This window comes from Staurois parvus, unplaced genomic scaffold, assembly GCF_062004578.1.
Source record: "Staurois parvus isolate SC_StPar_1 unplaced genomic scaffold, SC_StPar_1.0 ptg000196l, whole genome shotgun sequence".
Classification (NCBI taxonomy): domain Eukaryota; kingdom Metazoa; phylum Chordata; class Amphibia; order Anura; family Ranidae; genus Staurois; species Staurois parvus.
The window spans coordinates 3983803-4010813 of NW_028317992.1; the positions used below are offsets into that span (position 1 = coordinate 3983803).

General features: G+C 47.1%; 1 protein-coding gene across 1 annotated transcript in view; it reads left to right on the top strand.

Annotated features, from left to right (window-relative positions):
- Positions 1-17071: 17071 nt before the first annotated feature.
- Positions 17072-27011, top strand: part of LOC149461635 (P2Y purinoceptor 2-like) — a 100914-nt gene continuing 90974 nt past the window's right edge. Inside the window, exon 1 of the mRNA XM_089678015.1 lies at positions 17072-17277. The gene's annotated coding sequence lies outside the window, so the exon portion shown is untranslated. The remainder of the gene's footprint in view (positions 17278-27011) is intronic.

Below are 27011 nucleotides of genomic sequence, written 5' to 3' on the forward strand. Positions count from 1 at the left end.
CAGAAAGATTGGTGGGAAAATGTGTAAGCAAGTGCACTTAGCTAGTCTGCCACAATATGGCTCTGTCCCAGAATAGTGCTAGTAACAGAGAATAGTGTAATCAGGTGCTAGGTTCCTTTTAGTTAGGGCCCTGCTGTAGTGATGTCATGAGTCAGTGCCTAGATTCAAGCCAGATTGGGCGGAGCCTTAGTGCAGTCGAGGAACGGGACCCCACCAGCATGCAGATGTATTCAGCTAAGTGGTACTTGTGATATGTATATGGATATGACTGTATATACGGCACTATATACGTACCTGAAGAAAAATTAAATAAATAAATATATGCCTCCGACAGTCAAAAGAATACAGTAAGGATAAAAAAAACCCCTCTTATTTTACTACTTATTAAGAAGGACACTCAAGCATATTGAAAAAAAAAAAATCACATGACACACATACAATAAGACCACAACAAGGTACATAATCAACAAAATATATTCCTCCAATGGGAGACATATAATATAAATTGAATCACTGATCTCAGTCAACGCATTTAGGGGGAAGCAACTCGCTTCTTCAGGACTTATAGAGCCCTCAACTTGATATTGGCTTAAAAACAACATGAAGGAAAAATGTGTCATAATTGAAAAAAAATATATATTTTATATATATATAATATAAATATATTTCTATATTTTATTTCTATATAATGCCTACATGTATTTCCCAAGTGACTTAGTCTCAGGACCCAGACCTAGATGGGAGTGACCCACAAATAGTAATTAATACTCTAATACTGTCCTCAGCAAAGCAAAACAAAAGTATATATATATTTAATATAAATATATTTCTATAGTTTATTTCTATATAATGCCTACATGTATTTCCCAACTGACTTGGTCTCAGGACCCAGACCTAGATGGCAGTGACCCACAGATAGTAATTAGTACTCTAATACTGTCCTCAGAAAAGCAAAACAAAAGTATATATATATATATATATATATATTTAATATAAATATATTTCTATATTTTATTTCTATATAATGCCTACAGGTATTTCCCAACTGACTTGGTCTCAGGACCCAGATGTAGATGGCAGTGACCCACACGTATCCTGAACCCCCTTTCTCCTTTTGTTTGGTCGGCATACAAGTGAACTGACGCTTGGTAAGATTTGGCTACACTTTTATAAGTGTAGCCAATATGGGTCATTTATTGGGAGGAACAGTATTTTATTATTTTTGTTTTCTTTTTTATTTATTCTAAGAGATTTATGATGGCCATTTCCTCAGCATTGGTTACCCCTCTGATGGCAAATGTCTGAACCATTTATGAACTGCAGGTTTCCATGTTAAGGCCTTTAGGTAAAACTAGTGGTGTTTGCTTTTTATTGGGGATAGTATGAGTGGAGAGTGGAGAGGTGGATTTGTATGCACATATGCATGTATATGCATGTGCGTGTGCATGCACCCCTTTCTCAATTTGTTGTTTTGTTATTTTACAGTCTTTTTGATAGTGGTCAATCTTGGGTGTGGGGTTCAGGATACATGTGGGTCACTGCCATCTAGGTCAGATAGTTTTCCATGCCCTAAAACTAAGTTATTTGGGAAATACATGCATGTATTATATATCATTTATATTTTTATTTATGTATTTGCTTTTCTGAAGGACAATATTAGAGTCTTATTTTCTGTGTTTATGATGTTTTATGTTTATTTTCAGTTACAACACACTTTGCCATTCATGTTGTAATTATCAAGTTGAGGTCTCTACAAGTCCTGAAAAAGCAGGTCCCTTCCCCTGAAACGGGCTGACTGAGAGAAGTGAATGAGGGAAGTGTTTCAACTTACCTTATATGGTTTTAATTGGAGGAGATTATTGTGTTGATTATGTATGAATCATATGGCCTTGTTATGTGTCATATTATTTTATGTTATGCTTGAGTTTCCTTTTTAAGACATTTTATTTAAGCGATTAGTAATAAAATAAGAGTTTTTTAATCCTTATTGTATTCTTTTAACTGTCGGAGCCATTGAACTTGGTGGAACTCAGTTCCACCACCTCTGATTCTGCCCCTCTGCTGCCTATTCTTCTCTGTCACTTGTAAACACAGAAGCCTGGCCAGGACAGCTTGCAGTCGCTCCACAGATTGCTCTCTGCCTTACACTCCCGGTAAGGACAAGAAATATGCAGGTGCTAATGCAGTGTGATCATTGGTGGGAGGGGGCATTGTGTGGTAAGTTGCACCCTCTATGTTCCTCATCTGTTCCCAGGTGCATAGATGGCAACACTCACAGATGATCTTGCTGCAAATAACAGCGGCAGAGCCACCTACAGTATGGGGAAGCTATGAAGGATAGGGGGAGGGGAGGATGAGGGCAGAGCTGAGGAGGGATGGAAGTGAGATGTGGATGGGGGATGCAGAGGTAAGGGCCTGTGAAAAAGAGCTGAAACCTGCACTCTGTATGTGGTGTACCCCTGAACCCTGTACATAGTGCATCCCTGAATCTTGCACTCTGTATGTAGTGCACTCCTGAACCCTGCACTCTGTAGGTAGCACACTCCTGAACCCTGTGCTTTGTACATAGCACACCCTGAACCCTGAACTTTGTACATAGCACACCCTGAACCCTGCACTTTGTACATAGCACACCCTGAACTTTGTACATAGCACACCCTGAACCCTGAACTTTGTACATAGCTCAACCTGAACCCTGCACTTTGTACATAGCACACCCTGAAGCCTGAACTTTGTACATAGCGCATCCTGAACCCTGCACTCTGTACATAGCGCATCCTGAACCCTGCACTCTGTACATAGTGCACCGAGGAATCCTGCGCTCTTTACATAGTGCACTCCTGAACCCTGCACTCTGTAGGTAGCACATTCCTGAATTCTGCACTCTGTACATAGCACACCCTGAACCCTGCACTTTGTACATAGCGCAACCTGAACCCTGCATTCTGTACGTAGTGCACCGATGAATCCTGCGCTCTTTACATAGTGCACTCCTGAACCCTGCACTCTGCAGGTAGCATATCCTGAACCTTGCGCTCTGTACATAGCATGCCCTGAACCCTTCACTTTGTACATAGTGCAACCTGAACCCTGCACTCTGTACATAGTGCACCAATGAATCCTGCACTATTTGTGTAGCGCACCCTTGAAATCTGCCCTCTGTACATAGTGTAGCCCTGAATTTTGCACTCTGTATATACCTCACCCCTGAATTCGGCACTCTATACGCAACACACTACTGAACCCTGCACTCTGTACATACTGCATTCCTGTACTGTGCACTCGGTACATAGCGTAGTCCTAGTTTTTATGCCCCTTTAAAACCCTTCCCACTGTGTGTAGTGTACCCCTGAACTCTGCACTCTGTATGTAACGCACTCCTTGTATGTAATGCCCCTTTAAAACCCTCCCACTGCAGTTTTGCCACACCCACAATTTAATGCAGTTGGAGGGAAGGGAAGCATGATTGAGTTCCCACACCTTTTCTTTAAAAAAAAAAAGCCCTGCAATTGGGTTTTGTATAAGAGTGGCATGTAATCATTATCTCTTTAATGGTAAGCTAAGTGGAGGACTTGGACAGGGCTGGAGGACAGGGAGAGGTAGACCTGCACATAAAGAGTCCAGCTGTAGTCATCCTATCTCTTATAGTGGTGGAGGCTAGAACAGGTTGCAAAAGGCCTTTTAGGCTAGGCCAGGTGTTCCCTTGAGTGAGGCTATCCTCCTGGAGGTCCTGAGAGAAGTATACCCAAGCCAGAAGTGACTACAGTGAACCTGTCTCAGGAGACTAAATGTAAGGAACAGTGAGCTGGATACAGACAGCCTAAGGCAAGTCAGAGACCTCTGAGTGAGTACTAATGACCCCGGAATAGAAAGAGACTGAGTCAGGGAGGCTGGCTTACTAAAAATGTACTGTGTGCTGCTTTCCCATGTGACTGCTGTGGATTGTCCACTATATGTGATTGGCAAAATGCAGTCAAGGGATCCTGAATAGTATGTTTATGTGATGTGACTGTAAATGCCATCTTAAAGTAACATCTGAAATGTATTGCAATTCTATCTTTTTGTTTAGACATTCCTTCCTTGGGAAATAAAAGTTAAAGCAGAGCTCAACCCAATAAGGGAAGTTCTGCATTAAGTGCTGGTCTCCCACTCCCTGTAAGGAATTGCCACCTTTGGGGAGCAGAGGGGGGAGGGAGAACCCGATTTTAGAGGTACCCGCTCCCACTTACGCTCCGACCGCCTAGGTGATCAGAAGATGAAGTTGTCCTCCCTCCCTATAGTTTTCTGGGACACGTGACAGATCCCAGGAGACTATGGAAACATTCACAAGGCGTAGTAATACTGGCATATGCTGTGAAGCTGCAAGCCATCACAGTTGGGTGTGCCAGGGAGAGGGGATGGCCTGTGAACTCAGCTGGTGTGAACACACCACTGGATCGAGGGACAGGTGAGTGCCTATTTTTGAAAAATCAGCAGCTATAGTTTTTGTAGCGGCTGACTTTTATTTTTTTCATATTTGACTACAGCTCTGCTTTAATGGCGGGGACTGTAGTGCGAAGGCCTCTAGCATGGAGATGGGCACAAAATGGCGGAAGGATTAAACCTCAAGCAGGAGGGTTGTTGTTCTGGTAGGAAGCAGTGGGACAAGGACTTGTGTTCTATGTGCCAATACACAGCCATTCACAAGCCCCTTACCAGTGTACCCTATTGAATCAAGGAACATTTCATTTTCTGGTACAAATATTCTACTCATGGGACTGCTGAGTGTTTCCTCCTAAAAGGTTTACACTGGGGTCTGGGGCGTAAACATGCGAGGATGCCGGAGGATACATACAATCCTATGGTGGGGCTGTCTAATCATTTCTGGTAAAAGGTATACCAAGTGGCCTTTCACCTTGTAATACAGATATACCTGGGACTGGTGCCTAATCCTTCTCTCCATATCTCCCTACCATTATTGCTTATATCTCAAAAATTCTCTTTATGTCTCAGCCAAATGGGCTCCAGTCTTTCATCATTTAACCCCAGATACTCCATATCATGGCTTATTGTTAGAATAAACCAAGTATATTTAATGACTGGGTTATCTGGCGTCTTAAACCCAATCCATAAACAAGCCACACCCCAGTAGTGCTGTTTAAAACTATTTTTTTTAGAGTGGTGATGGATTAGAACCCCTGCCAAATTTTATTGGTATCTGTGGCTCCGTTAGGTAGATTTTTTTTACTTTTTTGTTCTGAGAACAACCTTTTACCTGTTTTGCTGTAAAAACTATTTTTTGCCAAATTTGTCCATGTTAATGAGATCTGTTCCCATCATGAATTTGATGGGTCTCTATTTTATGGATATAATCAGTCATAACATAACAGTTTGTGTAAGTATTTCAGATTTCCATGAATTTAGTTGTGTTTCATTTGTTTATTAATTGGAGACTTTTAAAATGAATTGATTAATATGGGAAGTTATATTATTTTTACAACCATTTTTGTATCTGTCTTGTAGCCCTGAAGAAGGGCCTTTGAGCTCCCGAAACCTGTTGGCTGTTTTATATTTTTTGTTATGAAGTAACACCAATGACCTTATCTCTTTGGTCTGGCGCTCTCTTTATTTATTTTTTACATTGGTTCCAATATCTCCCTACATCCCTTGATAAGGGTGCCCTGTTTTTGTTGAGAGTAGCTGCACCAGTACACCATTTGAAGAAGATCAACCTTCTACAATGATAAACAAATAATAAGTTGAATCCAGCATCTTGGGTATATATATGTTCCTAACAACAAAAAGCCGGATGGGGTTCTAGCATTCCCCTACTTTTTTTCTACTTTTGTCTGTGTTCCTGTTGGAGACTTTTTTTCACTTCATACGTGCAAAAAAAGTTCTCCCCGGTACATAAATCTCTGTAACCAAGTCACGGACAGCAGTAAAATCTGACAGGGGTTCATATTCTTCTTTATCAAAAGAAAACTAAGGCCCCATGTACAGGGGACACTTCTGAACGATGGAAACTGACTGCTGGAAAGTGTAGGTTAAAAAAAAAATCTGTTTAGCCGCGTTTGCATAATGCATTTATGCGCGTTTGCATTTAGAAGAGAGCCTCCCAAATGCCCAGAATGCACTGAAAAGTGGTAAATTATTAACTATTTCAGACTGTTTCAGAGAAATACAGAGAGTAGAAGCAGAGAGAGCAGTAAGTGTTGAGATAATAAGGTGTGAGTTGCTCATTAACATTTCTTTTGTTTCCAAGGGTGGGAAAGATGTCTGGTGGAGGGAGTCATTAAGGTCACCTGGCAGGAGGTCTTCATGAGGAATTTGAGGTGTAAATGGTCATTACCATATCTTTTGTTTCCAAGGGTGGGAAAAGTGTCTGGTGGAGGGAGTCATTAAGGCCACCTGGCAGGGGGTCTTCATAAGGAATTTGAGGTGTGAATGGTCATTAACATATCTTTTGTTTACAAGGGTGGGAGAGGTCTGAGGTGTGAATTGGTCATTACAATGTGTGACAAGCTTGGTAGGAATATCCTGTGTTCAGTGTTTTGTCCATTTGAGTACCTTGAAAACGCTTTGCATGCATTTTTCATGATGAAAAAAGGCTCTGGATAGCACTGGGAACTGGAAGAGTTAAAAAAAATTTCAGATGCAAACGCTTATAAACGCGTTTACAAGCGTTTTGCGTTTGAAACGCTGATAAAATCGACTGCTGAACGCAAGTTTTCTGCGTTCAAAAAAACGACTGTAAACGCAAATGTCTGTAAATGACTGTAAATGAAGATGTGTACATGGACACATAGGAAAACATTAGGGAGCGTTCAAGGGCTGCTGAAAAAAACGCTGAACAGGTCCTAAACGTGAGTTTATCAGCTGCAGTGTACATGAGCCCTAACAACATAAAATGTTTTGGCCATATATAAACTTTAAAGTGACAAACTCTGGTTTAAAAGAAAATCTATTCCAGTATATACTCTTAATTCAAAGACGTCCCTTCTATTGCTTTCAGTCTTCTTCAAATTCCTTTTTTACTGCTGTGATCTGACTACCTGTTAGAGGGTGGCTACGTTCGTTCTTCATGGTCCCACTGTATGTAGGAATGTAGCCACCCTCTCTTGCTCGTTCCTGATATGGACTATGGACTATGGGATGTGTAGTATGCATAGAACAATATACATAACAGCAACTAACATGCATTGCTTGTTCCAAACAACTGGAAGTGAGCGGGAAAAGGAGAGGTTCGGGACCTCATTGAAAACGTTACAAGGTGGCAGAAAAACACATGTAGTGCCCTCTTAGCGTAGGATGATAGGCAAATTTAGGTTTTGGCTCCTTCTGTAGTCATGGAAGCAGTGAATGTTTGTTCTGGTCTGTTCAGACTTTACAGGATGGGAGTTTTATTGCTTCCCCTTGCCTCTGGAAGAAGATCCAGTACATAGGGAGGGGGATTCAAATGACCAGGCTGAATAGTTATGTTCTGGACAATCCCTGGTGAGAAGTGTACAGAAGGTGGATGGGAATGTACTAAATAGTCTGAAGCCCTGGAAAGATTATTCTCTATCCCTAGGAGGGTTCCAAGCTTTAGGGGGGCTGCTTCCCCTCTGAGGTAACCTATGGATTGTGTAGCTGTTCTTGAGACCTCAGGGGTATCAGGGCTGAGGGCCTGGAGTGATCTTCCTGAGAAGATGGGTGTGGAAATTCACCATAGGGATCGAGTCTGGCCCATGTCCAGAGGAAGATGGAAGGTGTGCAGTTGTCCTGGGGACTTGTGAGTAATGACCCTGAATTGACTCCTTATGCATGGACTGGTGCTTGTGGTGCTGGGCAGCCTCTGCACTACTAGGGAAGAGCCACCTGTTACCAGTGGCCCCTACGGGGGTAGTGCTACACACACATAAGAAATTATTTAATGAAAGATTAGAGGGCTGGGGAATGAGGGTATCATTTAGTGTCACTTTAACAACACACTTCTGCCTCACTGCATAGCCAGAAAGGTGACCCCAAAATTCAGTACTGCCGCTCTCTAGTTCTATTTTTTTTTTTTACATCCACCCAGACTTCAGCTATTATTGTTATCCTCTGTTTTATAACAGTGGATATTCAGGTTCCAGAATTTTTTATTTAATTAATGAACTACCTTAATGAAAGGGAATTAACTGTGTCCTTAAGCCGGCCATACATAGATTAAAATTTGTCAGCAGGGACCAGCCGAGATTCATTCCATGTATGGGCAGGCTGATTGTACCCAAGCTGATCCATTGATCGACTTGGGTACAACCAGCCTGTCGGATTTTTAACATGCGATTAATGCTAGTGGCTATAGCTGTTAGCAGTAATCATTGTGTTCTGCTAGCCGGGATGGCCCTCAACTGTCAGCTGTTAGTATCACACTGTAATGTAAAATTATGTATGTCACTTCCTGACTCTAGGTTTGTTGGGAAAAGATCCTGGAAGAAGGAGGGAGAGAGAGAGAGAGTGAGAGAGGACCACAGCCACATGTCCTGTCCATGCTTCTGATACCAGAATAGACGATCACTGCCAAAAACTAGGAATTCATTCCAGGCTGGTTGGGTATTGGCTGGAAGGTCTCCTCATCACTGCAGATCTTGTCTTCAGGTTTCCGACACAACAACAGATGCCGGGGGGGCCTGCAACTGGATAGATAATAACTAATAACTACATATACCCAATAATATATGCACAATTCTACCAGGACCCCTTGCAGATAATATCTGTTTGTACAATGAATGTATGTATTTTTATAAATCTTTTTCTATATAAAACTTGTATTATTTTTATACTGGTGTGCATTTATCTGTTAATGGCTAATGTTATATGCTGGTCGCAGTAGTTCTGCTTTCAATGACTTTAATCAGATTAATGGTTAATTTCCCAGAAGGGGAATCCTCTCCGTTCATAGAGCCCCTGTATGCTTGTTTGGGGTTAGTGACTTACAAAGTGTTGAAGTTGCTGAATTATGATGGCCAATGGGACTGCATTGCCTGGAGCAGATACACGTTTCTCTTGGTTCAGGTTTCCTTTAATTCCTGCTTGGATTTCTGTGTCTGTTGTGATATTTTGTTTATCTAATTGATATATAATCAATTCTGAATCAATTCTCTCTTTTGTGTTGCATAGATGGAAATTGTACAAGTTTTATTACATCCAGTAACAAGGTTGTCTTACAACGTGTGACAATACATTTCAGTAATTGATTTCAGCACAAGGATCCCCATAAGCAAAGGGATCGCTTTACACTAGGTAGAGTTGATCCTAAATTTACAAGTGTAGTGCTACCCCCTAAGGAGCCGCTGGATTTTTGGGTTCCCCCTATTCCTGTACAACCAGGCAACATTTGTATGTATAAATATGAGCGCTGGATAAAATGGATCAAAGCTGCTGGCATTAAAGGTCAACCTCCAACCCTTGTGAACATATATATATAAACAGGAAAATGCAGCGCTAAAAAAGGTCAAAAAGGAAGTGATCAGTAAGACATAAAATAAATAATCAATATATATAAAAATAGTAATAATGTAAAAATAGCTCAATAAAGTGCTGAGAAGATACAAAGTGATTTGCGTCTAAATAAGGTGCAACCAAAGCAGCCAATAATAATCTATACATATATATATATATATATATACAGTTGCAAGAAAAAGTATGTGAACCCCTTGGGATTACGTGGAGTTTTGCATGAATTGGGCATAAAATGTGCTCTGAACGTCATCTAAGTCACAACAATAGAAGAACACAGTCTGCTGAACATAATACTACACAAACATTAGATGTTGCCATGGTTTAATTGCACATAACATGTAAACATTCACAGTGCAGGGAGTAAAAAGTATGTGAGGCCCTAGCTTAATGACTTCTCCCAGAGCTAATTGGAGCCAGGAGTGAGCCAACCTTGACTTCAATCAGTGTGATGATATTGGATGTGTTGCTGACAGCTGTCCTGCCCTTAAAAAACACACACCTGTTTTGGGTTTACTGGTTTCAAGAAGCACTGTCTGATGTGAACCATGCCTCCCAGAAAAGAGCTCTCAGAAGACCTACGATCAAGAATTGTTGACTTGCATAAAGTGCGATAGTGACATCATAATAATAGTCCAAATACACAATAAAGGTGGACTTCCGTGCTTCCAGTTGATGTGAAATATGAGCAAATATTGCACTAACCAGATAGCGCAGTTATATGCGCATTTGAGTACATAGACCACTCCTGGTCATCATCATCCTGGGGGTAAACTCGGGGATCCTCTGGTATACCTCCGCACCTCAGTTGATCATCCGAATACCACTCTCCAAAACTCCAGGATATGTTCCAATCCAAGTAAATAGGGACCATAGATGTACACTAACAGGATCCCACCTTAAAATTAGTCATAAAGTAATGTGCCAGAGAGATAGTGCTAGGATAGTGTAGTATGTTTATTATTTGTGATCAAATTAACAATAAAATATGCACTCACGTCTGGCCAAAAGCAATGTAGGAAGTAGTGGAAAGAAAGAGGTGTAAAGATGGCCCTTCTCGTAGCTCGTGCGGCATGACGTCACTGGCTTAGGCTCCTTCCTAACGCGTTTCGTGCACGCGTTTCGTGCACGCGTTTCGTGCACTTGCACTTTGAAAACTTTGAACTTTTTAAGCGCTGCATTTTCCTTTCTATATATAGCCAGGCAACATGCATTTTTCAACTTTTTTTGCAGAGACAACGACCAGTCCTTTGGCTTGTTTTTGATGTTGTATTAAAAAAGAGGTACAGCCAAAGCTGCTTTGGTTGTACCTCTCCTGTGGATCACAGGAGTGCAGTTCGTTCTGCACTCCTGTGACCTGTTTTCAGCTATCAGCTGACATCACTCAGCCAGTCCAGGCTGGGGAAAGATCCCGACTTCAAAGTTGGGATCCACCCAAGAGTCTGGAGTGGCGATCTGCTGGGAGCCTGAGCCAGCAGCTCCCTCCACAGCCCCGCTTTCCAGTGAGGGGGCGGCAGATCAGATTCAATTGAGGGTTACGGATATGGGGTGGATTCATGTGAGGGGGGTTATGGATATGGGACAGGTTCATGTGAGGGTTATGGATACGGGGCGGGTTCATGTGAGGGTTAGGGTTCACAGGGCAAATTAATGTGAGGGTTTAGGTTAGGTTCACACATATGTTACCTCGTTCAGGTTACAGGACAGATTAGGGTTAAAGTTTACAGGACAGATTAGTGTAAGGGTTAGGGTAACAGGACAAATTACTGTTAGGATTAGGGTTACAGGGTGGATTAGTGTAAGTGTTAATGTTTACAGGACAGAAGAGGGTTAGGGTTACAGGACAGATTAGTATAAGGGATAGGATTAAATGGTAGATTAGTGTAAGGGTTAGGGCAGATTAGTGTAAGGGTTAAGGTTACAAAACAGATTAGTGTTAGGATTAGGGTTACAGGACAGATTAGTGTAAGGTTTAGGGTAACAGGATGGATTACCGTTAGGATTAAATTACAGGATGGATTACTGTTAGGATTAAGTTACAGGATGGATTACTTTTAGGATTAGGGCTACAAGACAGATTAGTGTAAGGGTTAGTGTTTACAGGACAGAATAGGGTTGGGGTTACAGGACAGATTAGTGTAAAAAATAGGATTAAATGGTAGATTAGTGTAAGGGTTAGGGCAGATTAGTGTAAGGGTTAAGGTTACAGGGCAGATTAGTGTAAGGGTTAAGGTTACAAGACAGATCAGTGTTAGGATTAGGGTTACAGGACAGATTAGTGTAAGGGTTAGGATTATAGGACGGATTACTGTTAGGATTAAGTTACAGGATGGATTAGTATAAGGGTTAGTGTTTACAGGACAGAATAGGGTTGGGGTTACAGGACAGATTAGTGTAAGGGTTAAGGTTACAGGACAGAATAGGGTTAGGGTTACAGGACAGATTACTGTTAGGATTAGGGTTACAGGATGTATTAGTGTAAGGGTTAGTGTCTACAGGACAGAATAGGGTTAGGGTTACAGGATAAATTAGTGTAAGGGATAGGACTAAAGGGTAGATTGGTGTAAGGGTTAGGGCAGATTAGTCTAAGGGATAGGACTAAAGGGTAGATTGGTGTAAGGGTTAGGGCAGATTAGTCTAAGGGATAGGACTAAAGGGTAGATTGGTGTAAGGGTTAGGGCAGATTAGTCTAAGGGATTGGACTAAAGGGTAGATTGGTGTAAGGGTTAGGGAAGATTAGTCTAAGGCATAGGACTAAAGGGTAGATTTATTTATTTATTTATCGAGTTTATATAGCACCAAAGGGTTTGCTCAGTGCTGTACAATAGAGGGGGGGACAATACATGAAACGGTACAGTAACATCAAACAGCACACAAGGGGTAAGAGGGCCCTACTCTTTCGAGCTTACAATCTAGGAGGGAGGGGGTAGAGGTACAGGAGGAAATGGCTGTGGGGGATGGAGTGGTAGGAGGAGGGAAGGGCAGCGGCTGTTAGGTGAGGGTGGGGTAGGCTTCCCTGAAGAGGTGGGTTTTCAGGGAGCGCCTGAAGGTGAGGAGGGAAGGTGACAGTCTGATGGATTGGGGTTGTGAGTTCCAGAGGATGGGGGAGGACCTGGAGACATCTTGCAGTCGTGCGTGGGAGGAGGAGACCAGGGAGCAAGATAGAAGGAGGTCCTGTGAAGAGCGAAGGGTACGGGTAGGGTGGTACCTGGGAATCAGGTCGGTGAGGTAGTTAGGGGCAGTGTTGTGAATGGCCTTATAGGTCAGAGTGAGCAGTTTGAATTTAATGCGTTGGGCAATGGGGAGCCAGTGGAGGGAGAGGCAGAGGGGGGTGGCAGAGGTGGAGCGGCTGGTGAGGTGGATGAGTCTGGCAGCTGAGTTCAGGATGGTCTGAAGCGGGGAGAGTTTGCACTGGGGTAGGCCGGTGAGGAGGGAGTTGCAGTAGTCAAGGCGTGAGATAATCAGGGAGTGTACGAGTAGTTTAGTGGTGTCTGGGGTAAGGAAGGAGCGTATCTTGGCGATGTTCCGGAGGTGGAGCCTGCATGTATTTGTAAGTGATTTGACATGAAGTTGAAAGGAAAGGTTTGAGTCCAGAATGACGCCAAGGACCTTGGCTTGCTGGGCGGGATTGATGGTGGTGTTGTTGGTAGTGATGAAAAGGATGGGGGGGGGGGGCACGGGAAGGGGGAAAGACGAGAAGCTCGGTTTTGGAGAGGTTGAGCTTGAGGAAATGGAGCGAAATCCAGTCAGAGATGTCGTTTAGGAGGTGAGTGATGCGGGCGGAGAATGTGGGGGTGAGGTGAGGGGTGGATAGGTAGATTTGAGGATCATCAGCATAGAGGTGGTAGTTGAAGCCGTGGGAGTGTATGAGTTTGCCAAGGGAGGAGGTGTAGATGGAGAAGAGAAGGGGTCCAAGGACAGAGCCCTGGGGGACCCCAACAGAGAGGGGGAGGGAAGAGGAGGTGGCACCGTTGTAGGAACGCTGAAGGAGCGTTGGGATAGATAGGACGAGAACCAGGAGAGAGCGGTGTCTCTGATGCCAAGGGAGAGTAGTTTATTAAGGAGGAGGGGGTGGTCGACTGTGTCAAAGGCCGCGGAGAGGTCTAGGAGAAGGAGGACAGAGTAGTCGCCTTTGGCGGTTAGTAGATCGTTGGTGATTTTGAGGAGGGCAGTTTCGGTGGAGTGTAGGGGACGGAAGCCGGACTGTAGTGGGTCAAGGAGGTTGTTGTTAGTTAGGTGGGCACTTAGGCAATCGTAGACCAAGCGCTCAAGGAGCTTGGACGTGAGTGGCAGCAGGGAAATTGGTCTGAGGTTGTTGAGGTCAGTGGGGTCCAGGGAGGGCTTTTTGAGTATGGGGGTGATGTGCGCATGTTTTAGGGGGGAGGGGAAGACGCCAGTAGAGAGGGAGAGATTGAAGATGTGGGTAAGGGAGCGGATGAGGGAAGAGAGGGGTGACCGGAGGAGTTGAGAGGGGATAGGGTCCAGGGGGCAGGTAGTGAGGCGGGCTTCTGAGAAGACTCTGGTGACTTCCTCAGTGGTAGTAGGGCTGAAGGAGTGCAGTGATGGGGGGGTTACGGTAGGCAGGGCCTTGGGTGTGGTGGGGGGCAGTGCCGTTGCGAGGTCAGAGGAGGGGAGAGATGAGGGGGTGATGGAAGGGGGGAGGCTAGATGGGGAGGTAGATTGCAGGTTGACTATGTCCTTGCGGATTGCGTCAATCTTGTTGTGGAGATGAGTGTCAATCTCGTGGGCGGTAAGTGAGGTACTGAGTGGAGGAGGGGGGGGAGAGAGCAGGGAGTTGAAGGTGGAGAAGAGTCGGCGAGGGCAGGTGGAGAGGGTGTTGATCAGGTCAACGAAGTAGGCCTGCTTGGCGGTGTGGAGGGAAGAGGTGTAGGTGAGGAAGGCAGATTTGTAGAGGGAGAATGCATGAGGGGACCTGGTTTTGCGCCATAGTCTCTCCAGCGCACGACTGCGACGTTTGAGGCATTTAGTATGGTCGTTCTGCCATGGTTGGAGCGGTCTGGGTTTGATGTTGCGTGTGGTTAGGGGTGCCAGAGAGTCTAGGGTAGCTGATAGTGAGTCGTTGTACGCGGTGGTGGCTAGGTCAGGACATGACAGTGGAAGGATGCTGTCATGTAAGCGGTCGGCAGCCGAGTGGAGGGGGGCCGGGTGCAGGTTGCGGAGGTTGCGGCTGGTGATGGTTTGGCGCACTGGGGGGGGGGAGTTAGGGGAAGGGGAGATGGAGAACGTGAGGAGGTGGTGGTCGGAGAGAGGGAAGGGGGTGTTAGTGAAGTGGTTAAGGGTACAGAGGTGGGAAAAGACGAGGTCCAGGGTGTTCCCATTGATGTGGGTGGAGGATTGAGTGTATTGTGTGAGCACGAAGGAGGTGGTTAGGTGGAGGAGTTGGGAGGTAGCTGGGGTGTTGTCGTTGATGGGGATGTTGAAGTCCCCGAGGATGATGGTCGGTAGCTCAGAGGAGAGGAAGAAGGGAAGCCAGGCGGCGAAGTCATCCAGGAAGCGGGCTATGGATCCGGGGGGCCTGTAGATCACTGCGATCCTTAGGGGGGTGGGTGAGAAGAGCCGGATGCAGTGAGCCTCGAAGGAGGAGAAGGTTAGGGAGGGGGGGTTAGGGAGGACCAGGAAGGTGCTCAGCGGTGATAGGAGCAGGCCGACACCACCACCTTTGTGTCCGCCCAGTCTTGGTGAATGGGACCAGATGAGACCTCCATGGGAAAGTGCCGCAGGGGAGGTAGAGTCGGTGGCCTGTACCCAGGTTTCGGTGATGGCTAGGAGGTTGAGGGAGCGGGAGATAAAGAGGTCATGGATGGCAGTTAGTTTGTTGCAAACCGAACGGGCGTTCAGAAGTGCAACCGAGAGAGGGGGGATGGATGCGGGGAGGAGGTGCACAGGTATAAGGTTGAGGGGGTTGCGGCGGCTGGCGGGAGCAGGGGGGTCCCTGGAGGGGGGGTTCTTGGAGGGGGGGAGAGGTGGTGAGGGGCCAGGGTTCGGGGAGATGTCCCCAGCGGATAGGAGAAGGGTGAGGAGGGTGGCATGGGAATGGGAGGTGCAGGAGCGTGTGGGTCTGGTAGTGGTGGCACGTGGGTCGACCGGGGAGTGGAGTACCAGGAGGAGGTGGTGAGTGCCGTAGTGGGGAGAGGGCAGAAGTGAAGGGGCAATGTAGAGCTGTTTTGGGGGGGTGGGCGGGTAGAGGGAGGCGATTTTTGGGATGGAAGAGAGGAAAACGAGGAGGAGAAGTACAGGTGGCATGCTGGGGTGAGTGCAGTGCTGTTTGGGTCAGGGGAGGTGAAGGGATACGGGTCAGGGCGAGGTGATGTGGAGAGTCTGTATCACCGTGGAGGAGTCCACTAGAGTCCTTCTGTAGGGGGAGAGTGGAAGTAAAGTCCAGCAGCTGGCTGGCTGCAATCTGTGGGTGCAGTGTGCTGGCGTCCGAGGGGTCTTCAGTGGGTCCGGTGGATCAGCGAGTGGAGGGGACGTAAGGTGCGATGTCTGGGGGCGTTGGTAGGCACGGCGTCTGGTGATGCTGGCGGCTCGGTGACTGGAGATTCGCTGGGTGGTCCGGGTCCGGGAGATTCGCTGGGCGACGTATCGATTCGCTGGGTGGTCCGGGTGTTGGATGTCCAGAGGTGGTAGCTGGGTGCCCGGTAGCTGGGTGCTGGGTGTCCAGGGGTGGTAGCTGGGAGCCTTGTAGCTGGGTGCTGGGTGTCCAGGGATGGTAGTTGGGTGCCCGGTAGCTTGGTGTAAGGGTTAGGGCAGATTAGTCTAAGGGATAGGACTAAAGGGTAGATTGGTGTAAAGGTTAGGGCAGATTAGTCTAAGGGATAGGACTAAAGGGTAGATTGGTGTAAGGGTTAGGGTTACAGGGATGGTTCTGGTTATAGAGAGGCAAAGTTCAAGGTTTATGGTAAAGGGAGAGTCACGAGAATCTTTTTACATTAAGGACAGTTAGTGTTTGGGTTAAAGTGCAGGTTAGTGTTAGGTTTGGTGCTATAGGGAATATTAGCCATAGGGCTGCAGGTAGGTTTAATGGGAAGGTTCTGGTTCTAGGAAGAGTTAGTGTTAGCATTAAGATGACCATAGATACGGTAGATCGTTTTTGTTTTTGATCAGCCATCTGTGGGTTGCACTGCTGTTGATCGCTGAAGGCAGAAATACTATCAGCTTAGTTTTTGGAAGACATTCATATTAGAGTCAATGGAAGGTTTAGTGTTAGATTTTACGATTTAGCAATGCTGATCTCTCAGGCCCTGGGAACGAATGTATAGCCAGTTTCCCACCAGAAGAACCTGAAAGAAGTATGACAGTTTATTTCAAAAGAAAATAGGGAACTCCGAAAAGAACCTGTTTCACCAAAACACTGAAAAAAAAAGAAGTGAGACAGTTTCATTCTTATTCAAGATAAAAAAATAAACTTGCAACATGTTTCCTCCTGATAGAACGACGGTGATATTTTGGCGTGTAAACCTTGCGATGGACCTAAAAATCCCGAGTCTTGGGGTCAGATGGTGACATTTCCCTGGTGATGTCATAGATCTGTGTATGTTTGACTGCCTGGAGATGTGTGAGGCTGAGCCAGTCACTCCCAGCTCCTCTCCTCCCTCCTCTCGTAGCTGGCCTCTCAAGGTATTCATTCACACAGGCTGATAGCTGGGGAACGAGCCTGGACTGGTGGAGAAGCGCTAAAAAAACCATGCTGATCCTCTAGACTTTGGATCCAGGGACTGGCACGCGGCTCAAGGGAGGACATGTAGCTTTCTGGAGGCTGGGAGACACCCCAAGACCTTGGTTCAAGCTTCTGCTGTGAGTACTAGACACATTGCTACTAAAACTTTGTGGCAGTTCAAGGGTGTGGATGTTGTTACAGTAAATATACCGCAAACCTTGCCAACTTCCTTGTGCAAAATGACAACACGCTGCCCACTAGCTGTTGTTGAACTACAAAACCCAGCATGCCAGGCCAATCTGATTATGGTTGGTAGGTAAGCAAAGAAAAAGTAGAAAAAAAGTCTGCTCATTCCAAAATCTGGGGTATTGCAAACTAGAAAACGAGCTAAATGTCTTTTCATTCTGCTAAAGCCATAAACTCAGGTTTGAGATCTGGCTGTCATGGGAGATTACAAGTATTGCAGGATAGTGTACCAAGCTAAAGCTGGTTTGCCTTCAAACCTACAGAACCCACCTTGGTTGGCAACCTTTATATTTATAAACACTCTTTATTTATCTGAATATTTCTGTAGACAAAGTGATGTACCCAGGAAAAATTGATTTTGTGAATGTGCACCCTGGCGCACCGCACGGTTAGGGTTTTACGTAGAAATCAGATTTTTATTGCACCTTCTTTATTAGAAATCAGATAATAGAATTACATAAAAAATAAGTTTACTGATGTTGAAATCCACATTTCTAAAGATGAAAACATCAACTTTGGCAGATATTACAGTGGCTAAATGGTTAGCACTTCCACCTGGCAGTACTAGGGTTGTTGGTTTGAATTCCAACCATGGCACCACCTGCCTGGAGTTTGCATGTTCTCTCTGTGCCTGTGTGGGTTTCCTCTGGGTACTCTGGTTTCCTCCTATGCTCCAGAGACATGCTGGTAGGTTAATTGGCTCCTGTCTAAATTGGCCCTAGTTTGCGTATGTATGGATTCAGGGGTGGACTGACAACTCATGGGGCCCCCAGGCAATAGGGGATCATGGGACCCCTGTGTCCTTGCCCACACTCAAAGCACACCCAAAAAAAGCCTATAAAAAAGGTACCAGGGACATTTCATGGGGCCCCCTACTGACCCCTGGCTCTCGGGCACTGCCCAAATGGTCAGTCCACCCCTGTATCGATGTGAGTAAGGCTCCATGTACACTGCAGCTGATAAACTCACGTTTAGGAGCTTTTCTGCAATTGTTTTCAGCAGCCCCTGATCTCTCCCTAATGTTTGCTATGTGTCCATGTACACATCGTCGTTTATAGGCAGTTGAGTTTTCAGTCGTTTTTTTGAACGAACCAAATTTGCATTCAGGAGTCGATTTTATCAGCGTTTCAAATGCCAAACGCTTGTAGACGCGTGTAAACGAGGCTAACCGCGTTTATAAGCGTTTGTGTTTGGAAAATGTTTTTAACTCTTCCATTTCCAGATGCTGTCCAGAGCCTTTTTGCATTATGAAAAATGCATGCAAAGCGTTTTCCCGGTACTCAAATGGACCCGGTACACCATACTTTGAGGTTTTGCATGAAAGAAAATATGTTAGACACTGCTGCAATAATTTCTGCACAGAAATGAGCCAGAACACATCCAAACACCACGAAAAAGACAGCTAATCTCAACACATACTGCTCTCTCTGCTTCTGCTCTCTTTATTTCTCTTAAAATGTCTGAAATAGTTAATTTTTTTACTGTTTTTCAGTGCATTCTGGGCATTTTGGAAGGTCTCCTGAGGTTATCTTTAAAAAAATGCTTTTAAACGCAAACGCTCATAAACACGTTATGCAGCTAAATAGACGTTTTTTAACCTACGTTTTCCAGCAGTCAGTTTCCATCGTTCAGAAGTGTCCCGTGTACATGGAGCATTATGGACTTCAGAATGTACGTTCCTTGAGGGTTAGGGACTGATGTGAATGTACAATGTATATATGTGAAGCGCTACGTAAGTTGACGGTGCTATATAATTACCAATAATAATAAGGAGCAGCAGCAGACCAATGAGCTGTGTGGGTTTTCTCCGGCTACTCTGGTTTCCTCCCACACTACAAAGACATGCTGGTAGGTTAATTGTCTCCTGTCCAAATTGGCCCTAGTATGTGTATGTATGAATGGGAGTTAGGGACCTTAGATTGTACACCCCTTGGGGGTTAGGGACTGATGTGAATGTACAATGTATATATGTGAAGCGCTACGTAAATTGACGGTGCTATATAATTACCAATAATAATAAGGAGCAGCAGCAGACCAATGAGCTGTGTGGGTTTCCTCCGGCTACTCCGGTTTCCTTCCACACTCCAAAGACATGCTGGTAGGTGAATTGGCTCCTGTCTAAATTGTCCCTAGTATGTGTATGTATGAATGGGAGTTAGGGACCTTAGATTGTACACCCCTTGAGGGTTAGGGACTGATGTGAATGTACAATATACATGTAAAGCAATGCGTAGATTGATGGCGCTATATAAGTACTTAAAATAAATGAATATTGCTGGTTTAACACAGGAAGGCAGTCTAGCCAGTGAGGAGCTATAAGTACATATTGGACTGAGCGATAAAATGTTTGATTCCATTTTTTGTTGAAATCGCAAAGCAGTCAAAGGCAATAAATGGTGGTTTTGATCGACCTCAAGTTGACGGGATCAAAAAAATCTGATTGGTTTAGGTCAGTGGTCGGCAAGCCGCGGCTCGCGAGCCACATGCGGCTCTTTACACGCTTTAATGCTTTTAGTTGCAGCCAGGCACCTGGTCCGGCTCGCACTAGTTGCAGCCAGGCACCGGGTCCGGCTCGCACTAGTTGCAGCCAGGCACCGGGCTTGGCCCGCACTAGTTGCAGCCAGGCACCTGGCTTGGCCCGCACTAGTTGCAGCCAGGCACCGGGTCCGGCTCGCACTAGTTGCAGCCAGGCACCGGGTCCGGCTCGCACTAGTTGCAGCCAGGCACCGGGTCCGGCTCGCACTAGTTGCAGCCAGGCACCGGGTCCGGCTCGCACTAGTTGCAGCCAGGCACCGGGTCTGGCTCGCACTAGTTGCAGCCAGGCACCGGGTCCGGCTCGCACTAGTTGCAGCCAGGCACCGGGTCCGGCTCGCACTAGATGCAGCCAGGCACCGGGTCCGGCTCGCACTAGTTGCAGCCAGGCACCGGGTCCGGCTCGCACTAGTTGCAGCCAGGCACCGGGTCCGGCTCGCACTAGTTGCAGCCAGGCACCGGGTCCGGCTCGCACTAGATGCAGCCAGGCACCGGGTCCGGCTCGCACTAGTTGCAGCCAGGCACCGGGCTTGGCCTGCACTAGTTGCAGCCAGGCACCGGGTCCGGCTCGCACTAGTTGCAGCCAGGCACCGGGTCCGGCTCGCACTAGTTGCAGCCAGGCACCGGGTCCGGCTCGCACTAGTTGCAGCCAGGCACCGGGTCCGGCTCGCACTAGTTGCAGCCAGGCACCGGGTCCGGCTCGCACTAGTTGCAGCCAGGCACCGGGTCCGGCTCGCACTAGTTGCAGCCAGGCACCGGGTCCGGCTCGCACTAGTTGCAGCCAGGCACCGGGTCCGGCTCGCACTAGTTGCAGCCAGGCACCGGGTCCGGCTCGCACTAGATGCAGCCAGGCACCGGGTCCGGCTCGCACTAGTTGCAGCCAGGCACCGGGCTTGGCCTGCACTAGTTGCAGCCAGGCACCGGGCTTGGCCTGCACTAGTTGCAGCCAGGCACCGGGCTTGGCCTGCACTAGTTGCAGCCAGGCACCGGGTCCGGCTCGCACTAGTTGCAGCCAGGCACCGGGTCCGGCTCGCACTAGATGCAGCCAGGCACCGGGTCCGGCCCGCACTAGTTGCAGCCAGGCACCGGGCTTGGCCTGCACTAGTTGCAGCCAGGCACCGGGTCCGGCTCGCACTAGTTGCAGCCAGGCACCGGGTCCGGCTCGCACTAGATGCAGCCAGGCACCGGGTCCGGCTCGCACTAGTTGCAGCCAGGCACCGGGCTTGGCCTGCACTAGTTGCAGCCAGGCACCGGGCTTGGCCTGTAAGTTTTTTTCTCCAGTTTTCATTCATTCTTTTCATAAACTGAATTGAAGCTGTTTATTTATTACCCACTAGTTGCAGCCAGGCACCGGGTCCGGCTCGCACTAGTTGCAGCCAGGCACCGGGTCCGGCTCGCACTAGATGCAGCCAGGCACCGGGCTTGGCCCGCACTAGTTGCAGCCAGGCACCGGGCTTGGCCTGCACTAGTTGCAGCCAGGCACCGGGTCCGGCTCGCACTAGTTGCAGCCAGGCACCGGGTCCGGCTCGCACTAGTTGCAGCCAGGCACCGGGTCCGGCTCGCACTAGTTGCAGCCAGGCACCGGGTCCGGCTCGCACTAGTTGCAGCCAGGCACCGGGTCCGGCTCGCACTAGTTGCAGCCAGGCACCGGGTCCGGCTCGCACTAGTTGCAGCCAGGCACCGGGTCCGGCTCGCACTAGTTGCAGCCAGGCACCGGGTCCGGCTCGCACTAGATGCAGCCAGGCACCGGGTCCGGCTCGCACTAGTTGCAGCCAGGCACCGGGCTTGGCCTGCACTAGTTGCAGCCAGGCACCGGGCTTGGCCTGCACTAGTTGCAGCCAGGCACCGGGCTTGGCCTGCACTAGTTGCAGCCAGGCACCGGGTCCGGCTCGCACTAGTTGCAGCCAGGCACCGGGTCCGGCTCGCACTAGATGCAGCCAGGCACCGGGTCCGGCCCGCACTAGTTGCAGCCAGGCACCGGGCTTGGCCTGCACTAGTTGCAGCCAGGCACCGGGTCCGGCTCGCACTAGTTGCAGCCAGGCACCGGGTCCGGCTCGCACTAGATGCAGCCAGGCACCGGGTCCGGCTCGCACTAGTTGCAGCCAGGCACCGGGCTTGGCCTGCACTAGTTGCAGCCAGGCACCGGGCTTGGCCTGTAAGTTTTTTTCTCCAGTTTTCATTCATTCTTTTCATAAACTGAATTGAAGCTGTTTATTTATTACCCACTAGTTGCAGCCAGGCACCGGGTCCGGCTCGCACTAGTTGCAGCCAGGCACCGGGTCCGGCTCGCACTAGATGCAGCCAGGCACCGGGCTTGGCCCGCACTAGTTGCAGCCAGGCACCGGGCTTGGCCTGCACTAGTTGCAGCCAGGCACCGGGCTTGGCCTGCACTAGTTGCAGCCAGGCACCGGGTCCGGCTCGCACTAGTTGCAGCCAGGCACCGGGTCCGGCTCGCACTAGTTGCAGCCAGGCACCGGGTCCGGCTCGCACTAGTTGCAGCCAGGCACCGGGTCCGGCTCGCACTAGTTGCAGCCAGGCACCGGGCTTGGCCTGCACTAGTTGCAGCCAGGCACCGGGCTTGGCCTGCAGTAGTTGCAGCCAGGCACCGGGTCCGGCTCGCACTAGTTGCAGCCAGGCACCGGGTCCGGCTCGCACTAGTTGCAGCCAGGCACCGGGTCCGGCTCGCACTAGTTGCAGCCAGGCACCGGGCTTGGCCCGCACTAGTTGCAGCCAGGCTCTTGTGTGCCGGGCGCCCGCTCCCCTCCCTCCTCTCGGGCGGCAGGGACTCTGCAGCGTGATCCAAAAAAAAAACAGCCAGGGCAGCGCGCTCAAATGCAATGATTGGCCAGTCTCGCTGCCACTCACATCCTGATAGCCAGTGATTGGCTGTCAGGATGTGTGTAGGCGGGGCAGCGTGACGAACGTGAGAGGAGCTAGGCTCCTCTCACAGTCCTCCCTGAAGACCGGAACGGCGCGGGAACACGGCGAGAGGAACGCGCGGAGCAAAGGTAAGTGAATTGACACAGGGGGGACTTGGCTTACTACTTGCTACTTACTTACTACTACTATATGAGGGATGAATTAATATGGGGGATGAATTACTATATGGGGGATGAATTACTATGGGGGATGAATTACTATGGGGGATGAATTACTATATGGGGGATGAATTACTATGGGGGATGAATTACTATATGGGGGATGAATTACTATATGGGGGATGAATTACTATAGGGGGGATGAATTAATATGGGGAATTAATTACTATATGGGGGATGAATTACTATGGGGGATGAATTACTATATGGGGGATGAATTACTATATGGGGGATGAATTACTATGGGGGATGAATTACTATATGGGGGATGAATTACTATGGGGGATGAATTACTATATGGGGGATGAATTACTATATGGGGGATGAATTACTATGGGGGATGAATTACTATATGGGGGATGAATTACTATATGGGGGATGAATTACTATGGGGGATGAATTACTATATGGGGGATGAATTACTATATGGGGGATGAATTACTATATGGGGGATGAATTACTATGGGGGGTGAATTACTATGGGGGATGAATTACTATATGGGGGATGAATTACTATGGGGGATGAATTACTATGGGGGATGAATTACTATATGGGGGATGAATTACTATATGGGGGATGAATTACTATATGGGGGATGAATTACTATGGGGGATGAATTACTATAAAAACTTATTGAAACTAAAAACAGTGTACCATCCTATGTATTTTCAGTTTTAAAAATGTGGCTCTCAAAATAAATTTCAATCGTGGTTTTGGCGAGATTTGGCTCAGTTGAAAAAAAAGGTTGCCCACCACTGGTTTAGGTGAATCTACTGAAGTTTTTTTCTCCAGTTTTCATTCATTCGTTTCATAAACTGAATTGAAGCTGTTTATTTATTACCCAGTTTTGACTTTTTTGACAACTGAAGGAATTCTAGTGGTTGAACCAAAATGCAGGTGGAAGGTTACCGGCAATTGCTTTTTGCGATTCCTGGTGGTTTGGACACAGCTAAAATTGACTAAAAATTGCCGCCTATGTGGCTAGTTTAAATTTCTCCATACACCTTGCTTGAGGTGATTGTAGCCGTATTGGTGCATTTGCGACAGAAACAATTGAGTACTGTCCGTGATACTTTTTTTATTTGCACTAACATACAATTTTGAGGACAAGCTTTCGGGGTATGTCCCCTTCTTCAAAGTACTGCTTGGACTTTGAAGAAGGGGACATACCCCAAAAGCTTGTCCTCAAAATTGTATGTTAGTGCAAATAGAAAAAGTATCACGGACAGTACTCAATTGTTTCTATACACCTTGCAATCTAAATGTGCAATATCTATTCAATTTATTTTAGACCTATCCTAACTAAATAGTAGAAGTCCAACCAGGGGTGGACTGACCATTTGAAAACTCGGGCACTGCCCGAGGGCCCGGGGTCAGTAGGGGGCCCCATGAGATGCCCCTGGTACCTTTTTTGTAGGCTTTTTTGAGTTTGGGCAAGGACACAGGGGCCCCATGATCCCCTATTGCCCGGGGGCCCCATGAGTTGTCAGTCCGCCCCTGAGTCCAACCTAAATAATCTACTCATTTGTATCAAATTAAGTAGTACTGTTGGTAGATATGACTTTGTGCAATCAGATTGCAAGATGATTGTTCAATCAAATTGCAAGGTGCATGGCCTGCTCTTGCAACATTGGCCATCTGATCAGACTTGATGGGTAGATGATGTGGAACTACATGCCTTAGATTGCTGTGACCATCTGTGCCAGCTTGGCTGCTGCCCAAAAAGGACATCTGTATTGTAGACCACTCTGGGACAGACTGGCATTCTCAATGGCAAGACAATAGTCCCATAGGACCGATCCTCTGTCTTTTGTGGAAAGACTGTTCCCAATTGTGATGCCGGCCAGAGACATGCTGGCAAGGAAAGGAACTGAAAGCCGCTGAGTTTCATTTTTTTATTGCGGTTCCATGTTTTGATAGCAGCGAGATAACAGTTTGTTTTGTGACGTGGAGATGTGTAGACTCATTCTTTATTAACGAGCCTGACTGTGCTGAACAACTGCTGAAAAAAAACAAAAAAATTAAAAATAATAATAATAATTAAAACTAAAAACTTAAATTACCCACAAGTCTGAGCAGACTGATAGGTTGGGATTACAATAATAAATCACAATCACTGTTCAGAATTATTAAAAAGAAAGAAGGGATGGTGTGATTAACCCCTTTCCGCCGGCGCCTCCCAAACCTAAGAGTTTCAGAAGCCGGGAGGCGGGCGGGGTTTTAAGGTCATGTGACCGCCGTGATTCGCCGTCACGGCGGTCGCATGATCACCACATGTGTGTTTTCTAATGGCACGCAAATATGCGGCCGCTCGGCATCAAGGCCCAGATGCCTATTTGCGTGCGATCAGCGTCTAGGGGTTAAAGTGAGACTCCAGGCACAAAAACTTTCATTTAAATACATTCATCAATACCTCCTAGATTGTAAGCTCCAAGGAACAGGGCCTCCTATCCCTCTTGTATTGAACTGTATTGTTGCTGTATTGTCTTCCCATCCTCTGGAACTCTCTACCCCAATTTATCAGATTATCGCCTACTCTGCTCACTTTTAGGCGATCTCTGAAAACCTCTCTCTTCAGGGAAGCCTATCCTGCCCTCAGCTAATAATGGAATCTTCTACTCCTCCAACCAGTCCATCCCCCACAGTTACTACCTTTTGTACCACCAGCCCCTTCCTAATAGATTGTAAGCTCCCAGGATCAGGCTCTCCTAACCCTCTTGTATTGAACTGTTTTGTTGCTATATTGTCTTCCCATCTTCTGGAACTCTCTTCCCCAAGATGCATCTTACCATCTTGTGGTAAGATGCATCAAAAATGCCGCGGAACACACTTAAATGCACAAAAAATGCACATCCCTATTTTAACTGAAGAAAAAAAGAGGGGAACAAATGAACTAGAACGCATCAAACTTGTCTCCAAATATCACCCAAACCGTACTCTCCACTCCTCGCACAACCTCCTGCTCTCTAGCTCCCTTGTCTCCTCCTCCCATGCTCATCTCCGGGACTTCTCCAGAGCTTCCCCCATCATCTGGAACTCTCTACCCCAATTTATCAGACTATCGCCTACTCTGCTCTCTTTTAGGCGATCTCTGAAAACCTATCTCTTCAGGGAAGCCTATCCTGCCCTCAGCTAATAATGGAATCTTCTATTCCTCCTACCAGTCCATCCCCCACAGTTACTACCTTTTGTACCACCAGCCCCTTCCTATTAGATTGTAAGCTCCAAGGATCAGGCCCTCCTATCCCTCTTGTACTGAACTGTATTGTTGCTGTATTGTCTTCCCATCCTCTGGAACTCTCTACCCCAATCTATCAGACTATTGCCTACTCTGCTCACTTTTAGGCAATCTCTGAAAACCCATCTCTTCAGAGAAGCCTATCCTGCCCTCAGCTAATACTGGAATCTTCTACTCTTCCAACCAGTCCATCCCCCACAGTTACTGCCTTTTGTACCACCAGCCCCTCCCTCCTAGATTGTAAGCTCCAAGGATCAGGGCCCTCCTTTTCCTCTTGTATTTAACTGTATTGTTGCTGTATTGTATCCCACTATAATGTAAAGCGCTGAGCAAACTGTTGGCGCTATATAAATCCTGTATAATAATAATAATACCCAAAAAGGATCCACTTTTTGAGCCCCATTTGCCTTTTCATATCCCAGTTACTGTTTTGTAAATGTAGTGATGACATCATCACTGTGCTGTGCATAACCTGTGCAGGAGGAAAGGCTATGGGAGGGGTCCAGTAGGCCCCACCCACTACAGGCTGCCTGCAGAAAACTACAGGAGGGGCGAAAACAAGACCAGTCACCCTGCACAAGGAGAGAGAGCAGCAGTGAGCGGTCTGTATTACAGGAAGTTGCTGCACAGAGGTAAAGTCTCACACTGGATTACTGCACAGATCTGGGAGAAATACGTAAAGCACACCAAAGATTTAAAGAAGAACGCACATGACTTTTGTATTTAGTAAATGTTTGCTTAATCCGGAGTTCAACT